Source organism: Anoplopoma fimbria, chromosome 13 (genome assembly GCF_027596085.1).
Source record: "Anoplopoma fimbria isolate UVic2021 breed Golden Eagle Sablefish chromosome 13, Afim_UVic_2022, whole genome shotgun sequence".
Classification (NCBI taxonomy): domain Eukaryota; kingdom Metazoa; phylum Chordata; class Actinopteri; order Perciformes; family Anoplopomatidae; genus Anoplopoma; species Anoplopoma fimbria.
Window position 1 is genome coordinate 21,504,096 of NC_072461.1, and position 9,682 is coordinate 21,513,777.

Genomic DNA, 9,682 nt, shown 5'->3' on the forward strand with positions numbered 1-9,682 from the left:
TGAGGCTGCTTGGAGGTGACTGAGCCGTGGAGCGATGTGGGAATGTGTTGTGTAGGTTGCAATTTCAACAAGCTTACACATGGCCTTGGAAGGATAGGCGGAGGGGAAAAGAAAAGGGGGAGGCGGGGAGAGAGGAAGTGAGATATAGATAGAGCTAGAGGGAAGAGAGAGAGGACAGATGAAAAAGAGAGGAGGAAGAAAATGCAGTTTGTATGTTTTTGATCATTTTAACCTCAAACAACCTTATAAAGTTTCTTTCATTTGAAAGTTAAAATTCCCTTTTCACCTATAGGTACTTCTTTTGAGTATATTCAGTTGGAGCCCTCCTCTTCAAATCCTCAGTATAGCTCCACCCAGAGCCATCTCTTTATGGCTCCAGCTAACTTCAACCTGAGCAGAGGATTAATAAACCAGGACTGAATACACCTGTGCGAGTGTATTAGGGTTGTACAGGTTATTGACAGTTTCAAGATTAAAAAAAACATTTTTCTTCTGACAGTAAGAGCTGTCAATCATTTTCACAACCTCTTCAGACAGTTATGGTTCTTCATCGTCCTATTATTTGTGGTGGAATATCGATGTTGTCTTACAAAAGCTGCAAGGGGGTGAGTGAATAAATTGTTTTGGGCTTTTCTGTCCTGTATTTGGGACTCTAGCGCTTGGCAGCATGGTAATCGGCCCTCAGGTTGCTCTTAGTGCATCTTCTTATCAGTCTTGGTGAAGGAAGGAATTGGTCAAGGGTTCATAGTTCCATGGCTTGTTGTAGTTGGGAGTCTGAAATATTTTGTGCAATGATGGTTTGTGCTGTACACATGAAATATCTATCAGCGTTTGAATCATCCATTTTTATGAAATTGGTCAAAGGGGGAAATACCTGTAGCACAATCAGTGTTGGATTTTGGATTGGGTTGCAGTTTTGGGGTATAAACTGCTCTTTTATATGTTTTTTTTTTTGTTTAAAATTTTAGTGTCTTTTCTGAAATCAACTTTTTATAGAAAATAACCATTTGTTACATTAAGACTCTAAATGTGTATGTGAGCCATTTTATTACCGTCCACCAGATGCCCTCTGACTTTTTCTCCTGTCCCAGTCACCCCACTCCCACATTTAGCCACTCCCCCCTGATCTGTAATAACCCACCTGCTTACCTCTTCCCACTTTTCTTATTCGCCCTGCATCTATTTAACCAGCCCATTTCCATGAATTCCCTTTCGGATTGTCAAAGTTGCCATGTGCTTCTTGCTTTTTTTTTTTCTGCAGTTTGTTACCTGACACTTGGAATCTGTTAATTGTTACCTGCCTGTCTGAACCTGAACCTGATCTTTTGGACTTTGGATTTCCTGTGTTCCTGTTTGGACTGACTTCCTGACCCTTTGCCTGCCTCATGATTCCCATACCTACCTGCCTGTAAGTTTATACTGTTCTTCACTTTGGCAATAAATCCCTTAATGTATCAGTCTGCCTAGCTGTCTATTTGGGCCAGCTCAGCAGCCATTTTAGTGAATGAACGCTGCATGTGTATGTATCAAATGTTATTGAGCGTTGCCATTTTGAATTATTGTCTTTTATTCAACGATTTATGAAGAATACATTTGCTGTTAACAAGATTCAACAGGATGGATAGGGATGTATAAGGCTCAAACATTGGACATGCCTATTATAAGGCTTGGGGGATGGCATATATGAAAAAGACAAGTGTTAAATTTAGTGCCACATCTTTCACAGAGGGGACATTGCTTAACATGATCAAACTGTGCACAACACTAACATAGTGCTCTGTCGGCAAGAACCGGCCCTGACGAATGTGGTGGCCTGTAGGCAAGGTTTTAGTCTTTTAGTTCAAGCTATGTAGATCAAACTTAAAAATGGTATTTCTTAAAATTATGTTGTAGGCCATTCCCCGAACACCTGAATAGTCTTTCCAATTTACCCTCATGAATTTAAAATTGGGAATAACTGACGTCACCTCTAGCTATTTATTAGCTGTCACATAGTGTGATGTGCCGGGAGATGCTGCGGGTGCCATAATACAAATAATAATCGATAATAAGAACTATTGAATAGGTTACTTATGTTGTTGTGGGCTTTTTTGTAATATTTCAAAATAAAAGTATTAAAAGATTGTATGGTGCCCCGAGCACTCTCATATACCGCACATGACTAGGGCCATATCTGTATGTCGGAGTGGCGTGTTGTCATTTTCGTCACACCTTTAACATTCAAATGTGATCAAAAACACATTGTATAATTCATGTTACATGTGTGCGAGTTTGTTTATGATGCTTGGCCTGGTGATAAGTTTGCGTAGAGAGGCCCATTGCTTGACTAATTCAACAATTGATAGATAATCAAAACTGCTGTTTATTAACTTGCTAATGAAGGTAATTGTGTTTTAAGGAATTCTCAAAATGTGTGTTCAGTATGTGTGCTGTTTTAAAGCTTATGTCTGATGTACAGCACCTTTTTAGAGGTTGGCAAATCATGTCTTTCATTCTCATTGGATTATTGACCAAAAATCTGACATTTTGGATTATATAACCCTTTTACCCAGCCCTGTGCTGAAACATACTCGTTAGATAAAAAGTGGATCCTTTCAGTAAGCCAGCTAGTGTTGCCAAGGCGTTTTCTTTTACCCAGCATGCAGCTGAAACGATTAAAAGACTCTGCATTAACAGAAGTTAAGAGAGGGCAATTAGAGAACAGTGACCAGCCAGGAGGTAATGTAATCCTTCAATGAAGCGTCTTTTTAAAAGGATCTAAAATTAAGTTTTACAGGAGAAATTACACAAGAAGGTCCGTGTGATCTGGTTGTCCTCTAGCATTTGTGCACACACGGAGATTTGCCTCAGTGCAGGACTCTGTTTGCGCCCCGTTGTGTGTATAAACGTGTGTTTCTGTATCTGTTTGCTTGTGCCTCTTTTGTGGCATTGGCAAACTGTTTTCATTAGTGTTTGTTGTGCGTATGAGAGTGTCTCTTGTCTTTTTTTGTGTGCGGGCCTGTGTGGGTGAAGCTGAACAAATAAAGCTAGTTTCCACTTTGATTGTGTTCAGTGTCAAGCACTCAGTCTGTAATTAGCACACAGACAGCCATCTGTCCAAACAACCAGCTCAAAACAACTCCTGTCCTGCTCACTTTCACTGCTATCACAGCACCCATCCATCGCTAACTCTCTCGGATTTGCTCGCTCTTCTCTCCATCTGCCTGTCTGCCTCTGTATCTATATATATTTAAATACCCTACGTCTCACTGTGTCTCCTTGTCCCTTTACCCTTTCTTCTTTCTGGCTTATTCGTTTGCTTTATCTTTCATCTTTCTCTGTTTGGATCCAAAACAACTTTATCTAAAACACTGAACTGAAACTAAATAGCTTGGCCCTTTTCCTGACTTGTGATGGGTCAGTGTGCTCCACAAACTCTGAATAACTGGCCAAGCGGAGACCGAAAATATAACGCAGTGACATTTTCTATCACAGGTGTGAACTGATGACAGAAACCAGAAAAAGCAGATTCATATATAAATGTGAAACGCCGCTGATCTTTTCTTGTCTGCCCTCTATGTCAAACGGCACAGACTTGTTTTGACTATTCATAATTTTACAGCACTTTTCAACAATTTCACAGTATCAGCTGGGATCTGTGGTTAGTTATGTTGAGGAAAAACATAATGGTTGGGCTAAACGTAAGAACGTCAACTATCTAAAATACGTAAACATGTCACGATTGTCACAAAAGTAACGTCCCAAAAAGTCTAAAACACTTTGGGACAAGAACGCAGGTCTCCTGGTTGCTTCTGGTTCCATTACGTGCCACCACCAGGTAATGTGCTGTTGGATCAGGCTGGGCTTGTGCTGCAACCAGTCGGCTACCGTGATGCTTCCATATCGGACGATTAGGCAATGCAGAATTTAGATCCAAGGTCAAGAAGAGTAGTGTACCCTTTATCTATCGAGGTAGTGGATGATGGTTAGATTTCATGACTTAACTTTGATCAGGATCTATATTATACACTTTGAGTGTGACACCTTTAGAGTAGAAGTGATGATATGGCCTTATGTTTGGCTAAACCAGCTACTAGCATGGTGCCAATTGTTGCTGACTACAGAGAAAGGACACAGTTCCTACCTGACAATTAAACACAGACAGAAACTAAACCAAAACAACTTACAGGTTGAGGGTTATCATTCATTGTCCATTATGGTCTATTGCTATTGTGCAGCACACCAACTTTTGTGTGGAGTTTGCATGTTCTCCCTTGTCAGCGTTTTTTTTTTTTCCAAAGACATGCACTCTGAAATTGCCCGTAGGTGTGAATGTGAGTGTGAGTGGTTGTCTGTCTAACTTCTCTTTTTACAATTCCTACTTCTGGATGGATGGATGGATGCGTTAGTTTTTTATCCTAACGATTGTTCTTAATGTTTCTTCTATTGCACTGTTTTGCTGGCTTGTCTGTCGAAGCACTTTGTAAACCTTGTTTTTAAAAGGTGCTATATAAATAAAGTTATTATTATTATTATTATTATTATTATTATTCTCTGTTTCTGTCTTTTTAGGAGTCTGTCTTGACATTCGTCACCACTCAATAGGACATATGACACCATGTCACTGTGACATTCACTAATAACCTTAACCATGTATACGTCAGGGTTTTTGCCTACTTATTATTTCCCATAAACTTTAACTCACCTTTACAAACATTACTGTTGTTGCAATGCACACGCTGTAGATATAAGTTATTTTAGGCTTTGACATGATACCTACACTTTGCAGTATCGTCCAGTATCAACACTCTGTCCGGCAAAAGGGTTGCAAGAATCCCACATGAGACTCTCACCCTTCTCATTTACCCACTGGCACCTATTTTCACTCACATGGGGTTTACGCTTTTGGGTTTCTTCCTAGGAATCCCTTGGTCTTTTTTAGTGAAGTGTCTTCCTTCCCCTTTTTTATGTGGACCTCAAAGTCGATCAGAGAATACATTTTAAAGAGTAATTTGTTTTGGAAAGTATCCACTAAATGGAACTTAAACAGAATTTTACTCAAACTGGTTATCAAAGATTTCAATAATTGGAGCTGGAACTTCACACAAGTAGAAAGCCATTTCCCTGCAATCTTCCTCAAATGACTTCACATTAAACCTTTTCTGAGTTTGCTCAACAAGTGTTTCATTCTTTTTATTGGGAATCTCAATTTTATGCTACATTATCATTCTGTGATTGCTGCAGCAATTCCGTATTTAATCTATTGTCGCAGTCAGACAATGTACATCATTGAAGGGGAAATTAGAACTTAAATGTGTAAAATGTGACCTGAATCACTGCAAACACGAAGCAAGAATATCTGTTAGAATAACATTGTGTTGCTGCGGCGACTAATTGTCTTTGTTTCCACACACACACACACACACACACACACACACACACACACACACACACACACACACACACACACACACACACACACACACACACACACACACACACACACACACACACACACTCACTCACGCAGGGGAAATTATCCAATATGACAATATCCTTAATTCAGAGTGTTAGGGCCAAATTGTCTTAGCTGAGCGTGTGTGTGAGTGCGTGTGTGTGTGTGTGTGTGTGTGTGGGTGTGTGTTTTTGTGCTCCTGTGGGGGACAATCACACTGAAATGAGTGTAATTAAGTTGCCAGTCGCGGCGGGTTTATGTCGAGAATTAATATTTACCGGCCGCGTGTGTGTAAAAATTGATATTAGCATCTTGCTGATGAGTCACCTCCCACCCCCTTTCAGGTGGCAAACAGCGAGGCCCCCTGGGTAATCTGCCCAGCAAATTGGATGTTTGTTCGAATCGCTATCCAGTTCAGGACATTGTGTGTGTGTGTATGTGAGAAAGCTCTCCGGCTGAATGTGTGTATATCTGTGATATGCTGAAATGTGTGATATGTCTCTCTCAGACTTATTCTCTACATTTGTCCCGATGTCCCTTTTTGTCTGTAGTTTTTTTTTTGTTCTTGTTTTTTCTAAATGGGTGCATTAATTGCCAGAAAGTTTTGATAATTAACGCACAGAGGAAGCTTTCATTATAACAATTATTTGTACTGTAACTGACAGAAACTCTATCTCCCCTTTCACCATATAGAACAAGTCAAACTTAGCTGTTATATCAATATAGTAAACACAATCTTTCAATCATAAATCTTCAGTACACAGCCAGACCTCAAGCTCAGCTATCACTATACAATTCCAATCAAGGAACAACCACTTGAGCATTAATTTAGCTCATTTTCAACAGTTGGCCGATCACATGACTGACTACCTGAAAGAACTCTCAAAGCGCATTAATGAGGATTTAAAGCTGATGCTGTAGATATACAATGGCGCACAATCCTGCAACTGCTTGGCTTATTGTTTGCTGGCTGGAAAATCGTCAATAAACCCCCGGTGACAACTTAGTGTGTGACATCTTCGTTTAGTCACATGAAGGAAGAGTTCATGTTGATGTTCCAGTGAAGGAGGGAACTGTCAATCAGCTATTGTATAACCTGTTTGAAATGACACATATGACGTGTCCAAAGCTAATTCATCAATGCTGTTGACAGACACCAACGTGTGAAGCAGAAATGACTGTAGCTGTCCTGGACACTGTAGTGCTTAGGCTATTTTAAATATTGAGAATCTACACACAATGAGGTGCAGACCAGTGTGAGCTTCAATACAAGTCTTGCAAAACTAAATAAGCCTCACAAAATCTTGGTTTAATGAGTATTTTGGGCTTAAAAATGCAATTCAACCCTTTTTACCCATTTATACTTTGAGATTGCATGCTGTATTTTGCAGAGAGATCATTTAAAAAGAGCAAACTTTTGCACACCAGTAGGTCGACAGGTGCGTAGGAGGAGGACAATATAGAACAAAAAAACTCCCGTGCACTGTCTTCTTCACTTGCATTAAGAGATATTTTTTATATTTTTGTTCTGCAGAGAGATAATTTGATTTTTTTTTTTTTGTGTTTGTGTTAACTTTGCGTTTGTGTTAACTGTAGGTTAAAAATACGGTAAATTATGGAAAACTACAACTCCTGCCATTGCCCTCAACTGTGTTTTGTTGAAGGCAGACAGCAGGAAATAACAGGCAAAGTAGAAACAAATGTTTAATATTTCTTGAAGTAAGTCCCAGTTGTTGTATCAGACAATTGCAGAATTTAATAGCGGACGCTGATGGTTCGGAAAAAAATCTTTAATCAAGTTTGATACTTTTTTGTATATTTCAACATAAGGAAGGCAATGTTAAAATGACTAATTCTGTATTGGAAAGTGGTTTTAGGGGTTTCTGTTATTCCAACAAATAAACAAGATTCAAGAAGGACACACATTGAAAATATTGCTTTATATCCATCCCTCTGTCGGTGTCAGCATTTCTGAAAGCTCATATAGCACAAGTAAGACATGTAGAGGGCGAAGAGGTTTATGTGGAGAGGTGGGATGAAGATTGTTTGAGTAATCATCAGAAGCACAATCTGTGCTGAAATTAACCATAACCATACAGTTGAGCGGACATTCCGAGTGGTTTAAAGACAAGCACGCACAGATTGAAATCAAACACCCACAGGGTTTACGGGGAATATCAACATTTGCCGACAGCAGGGCCTGCGAGCATTATCTTAGACTTTAAGCACAGAAATATCTGTAAAACGATATCATGAATCTGGAGGGATTGTTCATTGAAGTGTTGAAAAGCTTCTCACAGTGGTGCACTGCTCTGCCTCTCTGTGGTGCTGTCAAAATCTGGCAACAAAAATGCATAAAGCATGCTGTGTGTGAACTGCGCTGGCATTCAAGCTGGAGGGACGGCCTGTTGGTTTGAGACCTCCGTGTAAAAGGTCAAGGCTTTGGTGTCCAGTCAAGTAGCGTAATGGGTCGCTTCAGTACATTAGACAAATAAAATGCTGTACACACCCATGTAGAATAAATAAAATTGTAATTATGTTTGCCCCATTAGTCTTCCTCACAGCCCTGTGTGGAAAAGTCCAGACTAAGACCGATGGACATCCCTCTAAATCTGACTGTTAGTCGTGTTTTTATCAGTTCGCATTGAAGGTGTGGTGAGGCTAGGTTTGCAAAGCCAAATTTCTTGTGTGGCGGTGGTCAAATTCCATCTGGAAGAGAATATGTCTCACCACATTCTTTATTGAAATGAATGGGTGACAAATCTTAATCACGACGTACAGTTTGGTGATATCTTGAAATGCTTGAAGACGGACCATAAGAATAACAACAGCAAAATTCCCCAAAACAACACAGGTTTATATATATATTTAAGTGACAAAGCCCTCTAGCCCCCATAGCAGTTGTGACTTTGAATCTTGTAAACAAAAGGTTGGACTGGAACACAGGAGCTCGCAGTTTCAGAACATATTTTGTTGTTTCATTTGAAGGACTTGTAGAATTCCCAGCATAGCTATGCCTGTGAAGAAGACAAGCAATAAATCCACTCCAAAGAACAAGTAACACAAAGGAAGAAAATATGAACATATTTTTCTATGATGTGATAGTCCCTCATTGGTGAGGCCACACAAGTGTTTATTAAATGCCCTAACAAAGACCTGAAGTGGTCAAAACTTGTTGGCTTTTTAAATAATTGAGCCACTACAATAAATGCTTTTTGAGATTTCCTTCCTTTTGTGTATCTTGTTCTTTGGAGTGCCTGGATTGCCTTCCTGCTATACCTATATACCAATGTTCAGCTTGAGCACAGTAACAGGTGTTTGTTTTAGTGTGGGTTTTATTTGTTTGGAAGTGGTTCTGATATTGAACTTTCAGTGGTAGTCAGGACAGCAGAGTCACAGCCCGTCTTCTGCCAGAGGCTGAAAAACCAACCTTTGTACTGTAGCACTCGACACTCTGCTGTTTGGCTTGGAGGGATGCATTTTTTTGAATAGCATCTATATTTTGCTTCCATCGAGACTGCAAATGCATTTATTGTAACTCGCCTTGGACAAAAGCATATCAGATACTGAATGTATTATTAATTTTGACTTTCAGAAATCATTACTTGGATTTAGTTGTGACGTGACAATCAACTTTGCTTTGATATAAATATTCAGTCTTTTGTTCATATTTGGGCTTTTCTTTAGCCCTTTTGTTTAAATATTGATAATGGATTGCACCTTTTTAAGAAAATAAAGACAACAGCAATTAATAGAATAGGTTTAATACATGATCATCTGCATATACAAACAGAATAATGTGGGAAAGACATTTTTTGGGCACATTTTGGACCTGGCTGTCATTCTTATTCAATTTGGCAACATCTCTAGCTCAGAGTGAACAGCTCTGCGTGTGCCTGTGAGCATGAATTATTGTTTTTGGTGACTTTTCTCCACTGAATTGTTTCCGGACCTTGGTTCACAGACCTTGGTCAGGCCAGAGATAAGTTAGTCTCACTTTTGGCAACTTATGTACAGAAAATAAATCCATCTCTCACTCTGGCTCTGTTCTTCTGTCTTCCTCCTCCCATGTCCTCCCTCCTTTCCTCACTCCACATCCTCTCTGTCCTCACCTCTCGCTCTTTTTCCTCCCTTCCCATCCTACCTTTCATCGTTTCTTGATCTTCTACACTCTCTCCTACTTTACCCTCCCCTTTTCCTCCCCTGTCCCCTTCCTCTCCTCCCTCCATCTCCCTCCCTCCCCTCTCT